This window comes from Cryptomeria japonica, chromosome 10 (genome assembly GCF_030272615.1).
Source record: "Cryptomeria japonica chromosome 10, Sugi_1.0, whole genome shotgun sequence".
Taxonomy (NCBI): Eukaryota; Viridiplantae; Streptophyta; class Pinopsida; order Cupressales; family Cupressaceae; genus Cryptomeria; species Cryptomeria japonica.
Window position 1 is genome coordinate 247,609,275 of NC_081414.1, and position 16,203 is coordinate 247,625,477.

Below are 16,203 nucleotides of genomic sequence, written 5' to 3' on the forward strand. Positions count from 1 at the left end.
AAATTGATGACTGAAGGTTACTTATGATGAGAACCCCTATCAACATAGATGCTACAAGTAATGTTGAGTTTGACAATACTATCCATTTGTTCTCCATAGATGAAAATGTTCATAACCATAACAAAAAATGATATATGTTGAAATATCCTATTGCACATAGTCTCACAACAAAAGTAGAAAGTGTACATCAAGCAGAAGATTTTTCAAATGATGAACTTGATCTAGAGATATTGATCAGCAAGAATTCAAGGGTGATGTTAACTTTAAATCTTTGGATACAAGCAAGACTTGCAAATGAAGCTCTAGGATATGTTTGAAACATTATCTATAAATTAGGAAGTTCTCCACCTGAACCACCATCATATGTCATGGTTGAATTTGACAATTATACAAGAATACCATTTGAAGATCATTGTTCAAATATAATTCCAACAACACCAATACAAAGGGGTGGAACATTTTAATTACCATTAAGATTGGTATGGATATCGACTATACATAAATCTCAAGGGTTGACTCTATCAAAAGCCACAATTGATATAAGACCAATAGAAAGAACAAGATTGACATTTGTGACAATGTCTTGAGTAAAGTCTCTGGAAGGTCTCATAGCAATGTCAACATTCACATATGATCATTATAAAAAAATGAAAAATCGGTAGACAACTTGCAACGCGAAAGACAAAAGAAAACATAATAAAAAATTTAGAAGATAATTGATGTAATATGTCTTTCTTCAAATTCGCTTCCGCGGCTTTTCAATTTTTCAATATAACATATTATACCTCATAGCTTCTTCTCATAATATCTTACAAAATTCATCTATTGCACTATACATAAATAAAATGAAACCAAGTACAAAACATGGTAGCATCCTAACATTATAAAAGAAAAATTAGAAAAATAATAAGAAGATTAAACAAAAATGTTTTTGATTAAGAAAGCAGCAAAACAAGGGTATTGACCCTTAATATAGCAGCCCATAGGCGGCAAGAGAGACAACAAAATGGGGGTGCAAACCCTGAACAAAACAAGGTCGGACAGGCTGAGAGAAAAAATCCTGTCAAACCAGTAACAACCCAAAACCCAAATCAAGGATGGGGAGAAACGCCCAAGCCTTGACAAGGAGGGGTTTGGGGGACGGGGAAAGACTTCCCCTTTTGCCTATGACAAACAACAATCCAGGCAATATTGTCATTAAGACCATCAAAAGAAGGGTCAAGCGGACCATCAAAAGAAGATTCAAGCGAGGAGGACCCTGCAGGGTTTCTATTAGCAACAACAGTAGGTTGTTGCTACTACAAAACAACAGCAAGTTGCTACAGTTGTTGTTGTTCTATAGAAAAACAACATCTGGAGAAAATTCGATAGTAGTAGATCATAGTTGTAGAACAAGAGCAACAGTAGTTGGATACTCAGGGATGGAAGAGGCCATAAAAGTAGTAGCAAGAGGGTCGACAACAACTTCAATAGAAGTAAGAGACACAACTTCATCCTAGGAAAGACATCATCTTCTTGGGAGGAGCCAACAAAATCAGAATCAAAAGCATTGACAATCAAGTGATCAGCTGTAGCATCCTTCCACCAAGTAGCAACACCTTTATGACGTGGAAGAGAGCAATCTAAAGCTAAATGACTCGTTGAGAAGCATTTTTTGCAACGAAAGGGGAGGCCCTCATAATCCAATGGTTGAGTCCAAGGCCTATCCCCAACCATAAGAACCACATCCCCAGGGAGAGGCAAAGATATGTCCATGTCGATTAAGATGCAGACAAAGGTAGAGTGACCCATTGAAGACGTGACATCATCAACCTTCAAGAAACGACCAAATAGAGTTACCAATAGCCTTATAGCAAGAAAGCTCCCAAAAATGAAGGGGAAGATTAGGAAGGCGAACCCATATCGGACGCACATGAAGTGGTTTAGTAAGAGGGTTAAAAGTAGTTTAGGGCTTAACCGAGAGAGAGTGAACTCCCCAAGCCCATAGCTTGCCTAAAACCAAGTCAATGAAATAACCTTTAGCACAAGGAAAAATCTCAATGTTATGGGCAACCAAAGGCTTCTAGGAATCATTCAACCACTGATGGAGGTCTGAGAGCAAAGGCCAAAACCCAACAAATCTGCATACCAACACACAACGTTAGTAGAAACCAATGTTATCCACCACATCTTGTCCACAAACCACCACAGAGGAGGACTTGGCACAAGGAAGAGGAAGAATCCCCTTACGGGGATGAACAACCAACTTGGCCACACGAGCAATGTTGCGTTTACCAGCAAAAGAAGAAGGTCTGAGCTTAGCACCCACAACAGGGTCACCGTCAGCAGCAGCAGAAACAAAGTTAGTATCACTAGTCTGAGCATCCACAGCACGAGCAACATCACTAGCCAGAACATCCACAACACCAACACCATAGGTAGGGCCTCCTCGAGGGAGGCACTCAATCCACCCTCAATAGAAATGGTAGCACCGACAATAGCACCCATGTGGGGGGTAGGGGCCGATCCACTCAACATAGAGGACATGGCCTTAGGAGGAGTGACAAACAGAGCATGCTTGCCAAAAGCGGCGTTCAAATTCTTCCAGGCGAGAGAGCTGCTAGCCATCGTTTTAAATTAAACAAAAATGTTAAACATTACATAGCAAAATGTTTTCTTTTTTTCAATGCCAACTCCATCAAATAGATGAAATATTAATAATGTGCATAAATAAATAATTAATCATAAATAATATGACATAAATCATCATTAATAAATGTGTCACTTATATCAAGCAAATTTCTATAAATTTATCTAATCAACTCGATATGAAGTTCATGAGATTTCTTAAGGGACAATCACAGATTTGATATCACACAAGGTCACTTGAAGAACAGTTGTTTGCTACTTTTAATTTCAATTATTCAACAAGAAATGAAATGTATATATTGTTAGATTTGCAATAATTAAACCAAAAACACAAACAAACATCCATGCAAAGACATTATCTATCATTGCATTACTAACAAACTCTTTATCATTATTTATGGATATTAAATATTTTCATAATTTGATAACTCTCAGCATATATTACGATTATATTCACACATGGATGTAAAAACATTCGTCAATAAACAACTAGAAGCATTTAATTTGACATGTTTGTGACACTTAAATGCATGAAAAACAAGAAGATTTTTTTTTTAAATTTAATTTTATTTATTTAATGCTAATTATATCTTCATTTCCACCTCTCAACTGCCACCTCTCAATCTAAATAAAGTCCACCTTTTTTATAAAGAATAAAGATAAGAAGGAATATAAAATAAAAATATAATAAGAATAATTTAGTCATATAAAAATAATAATATATTAAAATATAGTAATATAATTGTATATTAATAATAATTTAATATTAATTACAATATAATAATATAATAAATTTTCAAGTGAAATAACGAACAAATATTATATCTACTTTACCTATTTATATAGGTATGGTGGTAATTATTTTAATCACATTATAAGAATTATGAAGAGAAATTTTATATTTCTCACATTTTATGGTAAAATTTATGTTTCCCAATGCTAACCTTGAGTAAACAATATTTGCCCATAGAGAAAATTAAAAAAAGCACTACTGCCTCATAACAGTAAATAATTATGCCAAGAGGAGTTCTATAGTGATCTAAGAGATCTAAAACCTCTGTCAATAAATGTAATAACCCACCATAATTAACTCAACAAAATTGACCATTCATTTTATTTTATTTTTGTTTAATTTAATCATTGTGTTTGATTCAATTGCATACTCTGGGCATCCATCCATTTGGATTAGGCATTCATCCATCCGGGATGAGCATCTAACCTTACGGGTTAGGCATTTGTCCATACGCGACATAAGATTTCATCTATCCAATACAGGATAGACATCTACCCATATGGGGTAGGCATCTATCCAATTGGGATAGGAGGTGCTCTGGAAAGAGACTTAGACTCATCGGGACCATTCGGGTCCTCAGCCACTCACTAAGTACTACACTCTTCTAACAAAAGTGCACTGAGGTCGCTATCCTTAGGAGTAATTAAATAACATAATACAAGCTTGAATTTTGCCTCGGAATTTGGCTTAAAGCCTCGGGAAGTCAAGCGAATCCATACAGGGTTCCTTCCGAGTATGCATTGAATTACTGTTTCCATTTTAATTATCTTCAAATTATGATTCTATTCAATCCTTCTATACCAAGCCTAGACCCCACCCACAAACGCTTGAGTATGAGGGACAACTTCGTCCCAAGACTGCCTACATACCCGCTTCGGCACGGGATCAAGAGTAAAGTATGTAGTTCTATTTTCTACTCTATGGTTTGATGTAAACTGATTAGTAGGTACGCAACCCTTTCTAGGGTCAATGTCCCAGACAGTTTCTCTGCGGTTGCTACCCACGATGGTAGCGCTTAAGCAAAGCCTCAAGATGGCCTATTGCTTGTGGCCTAAAATGTCACAACCCTCCTTTATTACTTTTGGATTTAAATAACAATTTTATTTTATCTTTGGATAAGCTATTTAAATGATTGAATAAATGTTATAAAAAGAATGAAAAATAATAACACACACACACACACATGGAAAATATACATTATTTTTATTTATTTATTTTCCACATCCAATTATGGCACATGTTGTAGGAAGAATAAGAAGCTTCTAGAGGATTCTCCACCATCTTGCATGTAACTCCTCCACTAAGTCTAATCAATTTGCATGAAGTCCAAAATTGGGAAAGAATCTCCTTTTTAATTAAATTTTCTAGATAGTGAAATGAAGGGAATTGTCTTATAAAATTATATGCAAGTTTCAAAGAAGGGAGTTGATTATGTTTTGAAGGAAATTTCCCAAGTTTTAGAAATAGATCTTTTTGGTAGTCTCATTTTCGTTGCAGGAATTTTAAGTTGTTGTTTGAAGAATTTCTCTCAAGTTGCAAGGAAGGATCATAAGGGTAGCTAGTGGATTCAACATCAAGCTCGATAAACCAAGTTCTCTCCTCGTTGTTTATCTTTACATTTATTTATGAGGAATTCATATTATCAATAGTTATAGATCTTCCTTTATATAAATAAATTCTTTTATTTGATTTTAAATCTTTTATTTGAGGATAAATAATAATGATGATGCTTTCATATAGTGCATGTAAAATATAGTTATTTAAATTATTTTATTTCCCTCAAGAAAATATGCAGATGATCTTGCTTTTGTTTTTCTTCCAAAACTATTAGCAAAAGAAAATCATATTCCTTTATTTGTTTAAAATCTCTTTTTCTGAAATCAAAATTCTTCCTATGTGATTTGAATCTTTATTCCTCCCTCTGATTCATTTCTCTGGTCTTTCAAATGGAAATCTGAATCTCATTCTTTAATCTCTCTGTGATTATTTAAATCCCTCTGTGATTATTTTTAAAATCTCTGTGTGATTATTTTAAATCTCTCTGTGATTTTTAGTTAAATAAATTTCTTTGTGAATATTAGTTAAATGAGTTGAATAAAATTTATATGTGAATATTAGTTAAATGAGTTGAATAAAAATTTCTGTGTGAATATTAGCTGAATCTCTATGAATATCAGTCAAACAAACTCTCTCCATGTGAAATCTGAAAATAAATAATCTTCCTGTAAATAACTCTCTATCCCCCTCTCTGGACATTGGTTGAGAAATAGAATATAATTCCTCTATGTTAGCTTGTATTTCTCAGTTTAAACACCTACCTACTTCTCAATAATCTGTGCATCGGTGGAGCAAATTACTTCTCTGGATATTTTTATTTCTCTGTTATATTTCGTCCCTGGGATTAATATGATATTCTCTCTTACATTAATATTTTCTTAAGTTTACATACCTGTTTATGTATTCTCCTTTTATATAATTTATTATTCTGGAATGGACTATAGAATATATATATATATAAAAGGTATTAATAGTTTATGCGAAGTAATTAAAAATTATATTGCACAATATAATGCCTGTGCGTACCGACTCGCAGGTGGAGGATGGAGTTAATACTCCGCAGGGAGTGGTGTCGTAACGGTACCCCCCACTAGCCTGCGGTCACTGCTACGGCAGTGGCCGCGGGTAGTGGAGGGGACCCGTGGGGTCCCACTCCCATTAACCCTTATTAATGTCGATCAAACATAATTCGAAGGGCAATGTTAATTTAAAAAAAAAAAGAAATTTTTTTTTCATATATGTTTAAAATTTTAGTTTATTTAAATTCCTTCTTTTATGTATATATATAAATTTTAGTTAATAAATTTTTTAACTTAGGTAATTATTAGATTTATAACTAAGTTTTAACAAATTTATATTAAATGATACTTAGATCCTCTTAAGATCCACTTAACAATTAATCCATATTAAATGACTTGAAGCTAAATTCTATGTTGGGATTAGTGGTTTTAGAAGCGATATTCTCGCATGTAACTTACCCTACCTTCGCTTCATGCAAATGATTTTACATTGATTTCAATTATTGGTGTTCCCATCTTCATGCAAATTATACATTTAATTCTTAGTATGCAAGTTACCTAGCTGTCATTATTATGCAGGTTATATTCAAGTTTTGAATGATAAATAATTCTAGTTATGGTTTTTATCCCATGTCATTCATCAAGTAGTTATTTCGATTAATTGAGCTTTGCAATGTCTAAATATACGCATTCAATTCATAATTATTTTCCAAACATGATGCTTATCATAAGTTAGAAAAATTTAAATAAAGGAAATTGGAAAACCAAAACCAAGTAGCGTTCGGTATATACAGTGCCTCTGGGTCACGCTTACGGGTAATGTCGTCGTGTTGAACTACTGCACTTAACGCCTAATAAAGCTACATCAACGACGTCTGTGGCATCGTCCCTATAAATCGTTGGGGAGTAATAAGGGACACTTGGAAGTTAAAATCCAAGGGGCAGGTAATCCCCCTTGGATTGATAATTTAATAAGATAACTCTAAAACGATCTTTCATCCGCTGAGTTAAACTATAGTAAACCCCTATAGGGATGGTGAGTGAAATGCTTTTATGAAATTGATTTAATCTCGAAAAATATTGTCAATTGACAATTGGTCATGGGTGACGCTTATGATAAGAATTTAGGATCTAGTGTTTTAGGCCACAAGCAATAGGCCATCTTGAGCCTTTTCTTAAGCGCTACCACCGTGGGTAGCAACCGCAGAGAAACTGTTTGGGACATTGACCCTAGAAAGGGTTGCGTACCCACTAATCAGTTTATATCAAACCATAGAGTAGAAAATAGAACTACGTACTTTACGCCTTGATCCCGTGCCGAAGCGGGTATGTAGGCAGTCTTGGGACGAAGTTTTCCCTCGTGCTCAGGTGTTCGTGGGTGGGGTCTAAGCTTGGTAAAAGAAAGATTGAGTAAGAATCCTAATTTGAAAGATAAGATAATTAACTTTGAAAAAGTAATTCAATGCATACTCGGAAGGAATCTCGTATGGATTCGCTTGACTTCCCGAGGCTTTAAGCCAATTCCGAGGCAGAATTCAAGCTTGTATTATGTTATTTAATTACTCTTAAGGATGGCGACCTTGATGCACTTCTGTCAGAAGAGTGTAGTACTTAGTGAGTGGCTCAGGACCCAAATGGTTCCGATGAGTCTAAGTCTCTGGCCAGAGCACCTCCTAACCCGAGATAGATGCCTATCTTGTATTGGATAGATGAAATCTTATGCCTAACCCGTATGGGTAGATGCCTATTCCGTATTGGATAGATGAAATTAGGGAAAGGCAGAATGACTTTGAAAATAGGAGTGGTACCGAAAATGGAAACCCTGGTAGCAATCAAGGGAATATGATGGGTAATAGAAAAGAAAATAACATATTGGAACTCTCCAAGGACTTAAAGAAAATCACCCCTCCTAAGCTCGACGGGAGGCAAATTGGTGAAGGAGCTGAGAATTGGTTAAATGAAATGGAAAAGTATTTTGAACTAAGAGATTTTAGCGAAACAACCAAGGCTTTATGGGGTTCCTATCAACTCACAGGGGAGGTAGCTAGTAGGTGGACCAACACCAAGGAGCAAAATGGGTATAGCAGGGATATGGTCACATGGGATCAATTTATTCACCACTTCTGAGAGAGGTGGCTCCCTCGATTGTTCTTTGATGAGAAGGTGACAAAATTCCATAATCTACGTCAAGGGCCCCTATCCGTTCAACAATATTGGGATAAGTTCGCCAAGTTGCTTAAATATGTACCTATGTACCAAAAAGATGAAGAAGGCCAAGCAAGGAAGTTCATTTTGGGGCTAAATACCAACATAGGGGCAGAGGTTGACATGAATGGACCCAAAAACATGAACGCAGTACTTGAAAAGTCCCTAAGGCAAGAGAGGAAGATTCAAACACTAGCAGGGCGGAACTGTAATGGGAACCACTCATTTAAAAGGAAGCAGGAATTCAATGGGAACACTAATTTCAACAAAGGTCAAAGGAATAATTCTTCCCAAAGAAGGCCACCTCCTAATCAATATCAGAGGAATGGAAATAATAATAATAATAACAGAGGCAACTATAACAGGAATGACCAGCAGAACAAGGTAACTTATCCAACCAGGGCCAATGAAACAAGGAATGATCCCCCTAGGAATCAAGGTAGGAGGGGTCCTTCAGGTGGATGCTTCATGTGTGGGGGAAACCATTTTGCTAGAGAGTGTCCCAAGATGCAAGGACAGATTAGGGCCAACCAACCCCAACAAAGGATTCATGCAGTAGTTAGGAACCGAAGAGGAAGATACCAGAATGTTCTCGTGGAAACTACAGGTACACTATTTGAATAACCAATTTCAATTCTAATTGACACTGGATCATCTGAATGTTTCATCTCACCTGAATTAGTAAGCAAATATGCATTAAAAGTTAATCAAATGGAGTCATCATGGACGGTTCAATATGGGGATAAGGCAACCAGGGAAGTAACTAAGTGTTTGCCGAGAGCAAGGGTACAATTTCTTGAGTTTGAAACGAGGGTAGATCTCTATGTGGCACCCCTACGATTATATGATGTAATTATTGAAATGAGTTGGTTAACGGACCATCAAGCTAATGTAGATTGCTATAACAAAGTTGTTGAATGTTTGGATGATGGGGGGGAAAAGGTCAAAATCCAAGGAAAGTTTAAACCCATTAATATAGAAACCATATCAGCCATGCAATTAAAGAAGGAAAGAAGAAGAGGAGGAAAAATCTATATTGTCGAAATTGATGAAGGAAAAAAGGAAAATACACCAACCTTTGAAAATACCCCTTTCTTAAAAGAATTCAAGGATGTTTTTCCAGAAGAATTACCCGGCTTACCCCCTAAGAGGAAGTTTGACTTTTCTATCGAAGTGCTACCAGGAGCTGAACCAGTATCAAGGGCACCTTACCGAATGAACACAACTGAATTACAAGCTCAAAATGCAATTAGAGGAACTCTTAGTTAAGGGATTAATAAGGCCAAGTGTATCACCATGGGGAGCGCCAGTCTTATTTGTTAAGAATAAGGATGGAACCTTAAGACTATGCATCGACTATAGGATGTTGAACAAGGTCACAATAAAGAATAGGTATCCCTTACCTCACATAGAGGATCTTTTTGACCAAATGAAAGGAGGAGCAGTTTTCTCAAAGATAGACCTCCGGTCAGGGTATGATCAACTCATAATTAAGGAGGAAGACATTCCGAAAACAACTTTCAGGACTAGATATGGGCATTATGAATTCACAGTAGTTCCTTTTGGTGTAACCAACGCCCCAACTGCATTTATGAACCTAATGAATAGTGTACTCCATGACTACTTGGATAAATTTGTTTTGGTATTTCTGGATGACATATTGATTTACTCTTAAGAATGAGGACGAACATTTAGTGCACCTACAAATTGTTTTGCAAAGGTTGAGAGAACATAAGTTATATGGGAAATTGTCTAAATGTGCCTTCTTCGAGGAAAAGATTCACTACCTTGGGCATATAATATCAAAGGAAGGAATAGCAGTTGATCCAGATAAAATAAAGGCAATAGTAGAATGCCCAATCCCTAAAAACGTATAAGAGGTAAGAAGCTTTATGGGGCTAGCAGGTTACTATAGGAGGTTTGTGGAAGGATTCTCTAAGATAGCAAACCCCATCACCTCATTACAAAGTAAGGGTAAAAGGTTTGTGTGGACAAAACAAAGTGATAAGGCATTCCAAATTTTGAAAGGAAAACTAACTTCAGCACCCATTCTAAAGGTACCAGATCCGAATGGACACTTCACAGTCGTAACAGATGCTTCTATTGAAGGTTTAGGAGGAGTACTTGTCCAAGATAAAGGGGTAGTAGCTTACGAATCCAGAAAGCTAAAGACTCATTAAGTCAATTATGCACCCCACGACTTAGAGTTGGCAACGATTGTGCATGCCCTACAAAAATGGAGACACTTCTTACTAGGGAAGCCCTTTGAGTTAAAGTCAGATAATCAAGGACTAAAGTACATCTTTACCCAACCCCACTTAAATGTTAGACAAAGAAGGTGGTTAGAGTTTCTAAGTGAATATGATTTTGAAATTGAATATATTAAGGGAAAGGAAAATAGGGCGGTAGATGCTTTGATTAGGAGGAGACACTTGATGACTATAGCAACATTCAAAACTTCTTTCAAAAGGCAAGTGATGGATGAGCAAGGTCACGACCCATGGTATGAGCAAGTCAAATTGACATTAGATCAGGATCCAACCGATCCTAAGATTGGAGGGTATACATTAGACAAAGATGGGTTGCTCAAATACGATAATAGAATCTATATTCCTAATTCAGGAGACTTAAGGGAAGTAGTCTTGTCAGAGGCCCACAATGCCCCTTATTTAGGGCACCCAGGAGTTAACAAGCTTTATGCAGATTTAAAGAAGTTATACTTTTGGCAAGGGATGAAGAATGACATTGTCAAGTATGTGGCTAAATGTTTGGAGTGTCAAAGAGTAAAGGCGGAACATAGACATCCAACTGGATTGTTACAATTGCATGAGGTACCTCAACACAAATGGCATGTTATTAGCATGGATTTTGTGCAAGGGTTACCCATGTCACCTTCTAGGCATGGTGCAATAATAGTGGTAATTGACAAACTCACTAAGGTGGCACACTTTATACCAGGGAATCTGACGGATGATGCACCTACCTTGGCCAAGCGCTTTGTTAAGGAAATATTTAGGTTGCATGAATACCAGAGAAAATCATATCAAATAGAGATGCTAGATTCACTTCAAGGTTTTGGACCACTCTTCAATCAGCTCTAGGAACTCAACTAAATTTTAGCACTACATACCATCCTGAAACCGACAGTCAGACAGAAAGGACAAATCAGATTATGGAAGACCTACTTCACATGTATTGCATGGACCAATAGAAAAAATGGGAAGAGTACCTACCTCTGGTAGAGTTTGCTTACAATAATACATATCAAACAAATTTGGGAATGGCACCTTTCGAAGCATTGTATGGTAGACCGTGTCGAACACCTTTGAGTTGGGATAGTCTTGAAGATAGAGTAATTATTGGACCAGATATGTTGAAAGAGATGGAGAGGAAAACTAAGGAAATTAGGCAAAGATTGACGGAAGCCTCAGATAGGCATAAAAGTTATGCAGACAAAAACAGGACACCAAGGGAGTTTGAGGTGGGAGAGAAAGTCTTCCTAAGGGTTAGGCTGCACAAGAGTTCCATAAGATTTGGGAAAAAGACTAAGCTTGCACCTCGTTATGTTGGACCCTTTGAAATATTGGGAAGGATTAATCCAATTGCATACCGGTTGGCCTTACCTCCCCAGTTGAGCCGAATCCATGATGTCTTCCATGTATCTCTTCTTAAAAAGTATGTACCTAATGAGAAACACATTTTGAATTGGGATGCTTTACAGGTCCAAGAAATGGGAGGAATAATGATAGAGCCATTCAAAATCTTAGAGAGGAGCCAGTGCCAGTTGCGCAACAAAGAGGTTGATTAGTGCAAGGTACAATGGGACCAGTATGATGAAAAGAATGCCACGTGGGAAGATACTAAAGAAATGCAGCAGTTGTTTTATTTTTTGTTTTAATCATGAGCTATAGACTCTTTTGGATGTGTTCGATAAGTGCATCGGGACGATGCACAAATTAAGGGGGGGAGGATGTCACAACCCTACTTTATCACTTTTGGATTTAAATTACAATTTTATTTTATCTTTGGATAAGCTATTTAAATGATTGAATAAATGTTATAAAAAGAATGAAAATAATAACACACACACACAGAAAATATACATTATTTTTATTTATTTATTTTCCACATCCAATTATGGCACATGTTGTAGAAAGAATAAGAAGCTTCTAGAGGATTCTCCACCATCTTGCATGTAACTCCTCCACTAAGTCTAATCAATTTGCATGAAGTCCAAAATTGGGAAAGAATCTCCTTTTTAATTAAATTTTCTAGATAGTGGAATGGAGGGAATTTTCTTATAAAATTATATGCAAGTTTCAAAGAAGGGAGTTGATTATGTTTTGAAGGAAATTTCCCAAGTTTTAGAAGTAGATCTTTTTGGTAGCTCATTTTCGTTGCAGGAATTTTAAGTTGTTGTTTGAAGGATTTCTCTCAAGTTGCAAGGAAGGATCATAAGGGTAGCTACTAGATTCAACATCAAGCTCGATAAACCAGGTTCTCTCCTCGTTGTTTATCTTTACATTTACTTATGAGTAATTCATATTATCAATAGTTATAGATCTTCCTTTATATAAAGAAATTCTTTTATTTGATTTTAAATCTTTTATTTGAGGATAAATAATAATGATGATGCTTTCATATAGTGCATGTAAAATATAGTTATTTAAATTATTTTATTTCCCTCAAGAAAATATGCACATGATCTCGCTTTTGTTTTTCTTCCAAAAATATTAGCAAAAGAAAATCATATTCCTTTATTTGTTTAAAATCTCTTTTTCTGAAATCAAAATTCTTCCTGTGTGATTTGAATCTTTATTCCTCCCTCTGATTCATTTCTTTGGTCCTTCAAATGGAAATCTGAATCTCATTCTTTAATCTCTCTGTGATTATTTAAATCCCTCTGTGATTATTTTTAAAATCTCTCTGTGATTATTTTAAATCTCTCTGTGATTTTTAGTTAAATAAATTTCTCTGTGAATATTAGTTAAATGAGTTGAATAAAATTTCTATGTGAATATTAGTTAAATGAGTTGAATAAAAATTTCTCTGTGAATATCAGACGAACAAACTCTCTCCCTGTGAAATCTGAAAATAAATAATCTTCCTGTAAATAACTCTCTATCCCCCTCTCTGGACATTGGTTGAGAAATAGAATATAATTCCTCTGTGTTAGCTTGTATTTCTCAGTTTAAACACCTACCTACTTCTCGATAATCTGTGCATCGTTGGAGCAAATTACTTCTCTGGTTATTTTTATTTCTTTGTTATATATCGTCCCTAGGATTAATATGATATTCTCTCTTACATTAATATTTTCTTAAGTTTACATACCTGTTTATGTATTCTCCTTTTATACAATTTATTATTCTGAAATGAATTATAGAAAAATATATATATAGTTTATGCGAAGTAATTAATAATTATATTGCACGATATAATGTCTGTGCGTACCGGCTCGCAGGTGGAGGACGGAGTTAATACTCCGCAGGGAGTGGTACCGTAATGGTACCCCCCACTAGCCTGCGGTCACTGCTGCGGCAGTGGCCACGGGTAGTGGAGGGGACCCGTGGGGTCCCACTCCCATTAACCCTTATTAATGTCGATCAAACATAATTCGAAGGGCAATGTTAATTTTTTTTATAAAGAAATTCTTTTTTCATATATGTTTAAAATTTTAGTTTATTTAAATTCCTTCTTTTATGTATATATATAAATTTTAGTTAATAAATTTTTAAACTTAGGTAATTATTAGATTTATAATTAAGTTTTAACAAATTTATATTAAATGATACTTAGATCCTCTTAAGATCCACTTAACAATTAATCCATATTAAATGACTTGAAGCTAAATTCTATGTTGGGATTAGTGGTTTTAGAAGCGATATTCTCGCATGTAACTTACCCTACCTTCGCTTCATGCAAATGTCTTTACATTGATTTCAATTATTGGTGTTCCCATCTTCATGCAAATTATACGTTTAATTGTTAGTATGCAAGTTACCTAGCTGTCATTATTATGCAAGTTATATTCAAGTTTTGAATGATAAATAATTCTAGTTATGGTTTTTATCCCATGTCATTCATCAAGTAGTTATTTCGATTAATTGAGCTTTGCAATGTCTAAATATACCCGTTCAATTCATAATTATTTTCCAAACATGATGCTTATCATAAGTTAGAAAAATTTAAATAAAGGAAGTTGGAAAACCAAAACCAAGTAGCGTTCAATATATACAGTGCCTCTGGGTCACGCTTACGGGTAAAGTCGTTGTGTTGAACTACTGCACTTAACGCTTAATAAAGCTACATCAACGACGTCTGTGGCATCGTCCCTATAAATCGTTGGGGAGTAATAAGGGACACTTGGAAGTTAAAATCCAAGGGGCGGGTAATCCCCCTTGGATCGCTAATTTAATAAGATAACTCTAAAACGATCTTTCATCCGCTGAGTTAAACTATAGTAAACCCCTATAGGGATGGTGAGTGAAATGCTTTTATGAAATTGATTTAATCTCAAAAATTATTGTTAATTGACAATTGGTCATGGGTGATGCTTATGATAAGAATTTAGGATCTAGTGTTTTAGGCCACAAGCAATAGGCCATCTTGAGCCTTTGCTTAAGCGCTACCACCGTGGGTAGCAACCGCAAAGAAACTGTTTGGGACATTGACCCTAGAAAGGGTTGCGTACCCACTAAATAGTTTACATCAAACCATAGAGTAGAAAATAGAACTACATACTTTACGCCTTGATCCCGTGTCGAAGCGGGTATGTAGGCAGTCTCCTTCGTACTCAGGCGTTCGTGGGTGGGGTCTAGGCTTGGTAAAAGAAAGATTGAGTAAGAATCCTAATTTGAAAGATAAGATAATTAAATTTGAAAAAGTAATTCAATGCATACTCGGAAGGAATCCCGTATGGATTCACTTGACTTCCCGAGGCTTTAAGCCAAATTCTGAGGCGGAATTCAAGCTTGTATTATGTTATTTAATTACTCCTAAGGACGGCGACCTCGGTGCACTTCTGTTAGAAGAGTGTAGTACTTAGTGAGTGGCTGAGGACCCGAATGGTCCCGATGAGTCTAAGTCTCTGGCCAGAGCACCTCTTATCCCGATTGAATAGATGCCTATCTCGTATGGGTAGATGCCTATCCTGTATTGGATAGATGAAATCTTATGCCTACCCCGTATGGGTAGATGTCTATCCCGTATTGGATAGATGAAATCTTATGTCCCGTATATAACTTGAAATATAACTTTGCATAATAATAACAATTAGGAAACTTGCATAATAATATTTAAACGTGTAACTTGCATGGAGATGGAGACGCCAATAAATGTAATCAATGTAAGGAATTTGCATGAGGCGAAGGTAGTATAAGTTACATGCAAGAATATCGCCTATAAAGTCACTAGTCCCAAAAATAGAATTTAGCTTCAAATCATATTGACGTGGATAAATTGCTAAGTAGATTTAAGAAGGTATAATTTACTTTACAATTTATAAATTTTCTAAAACTAATTATAAATCTAAAAATTTACCGAAGTTTAAAATTTTTTATTAAACTAAAATTTATATAAAAAAAAATATTAACTTTATACAAATTGCCACAAATTTAATTGAAATGGCATTTTTTTTTTTTAAAAAGGATGAAATGGAGGGAGTGGGAGTGGGACCCACGAGTCCCATCACCACTGCGGGTTTGCGGAAGCAAGCCTGCAGTGGTGAGGGGACCCCGTGGTCTTCTCCACTTCCCTGTGGCCACTGCCGTGACAGTGACCGTAGGGGAAGTGGAGGGTACCACCTCCCCCCCGATGTTTACAATAACTGCCGCCACTACCCGCACGTCGCCCGATACCCAAAATAATTTTCAGTAATATGGCGCTTGCTGTTTAATACATTTTATCATTTGAAATACATTTTATATATATATATAGTTTACATTTCCAATTATTTAATGATATATATGTAACAAAAGAGTATTTATTTATGAAAATAAG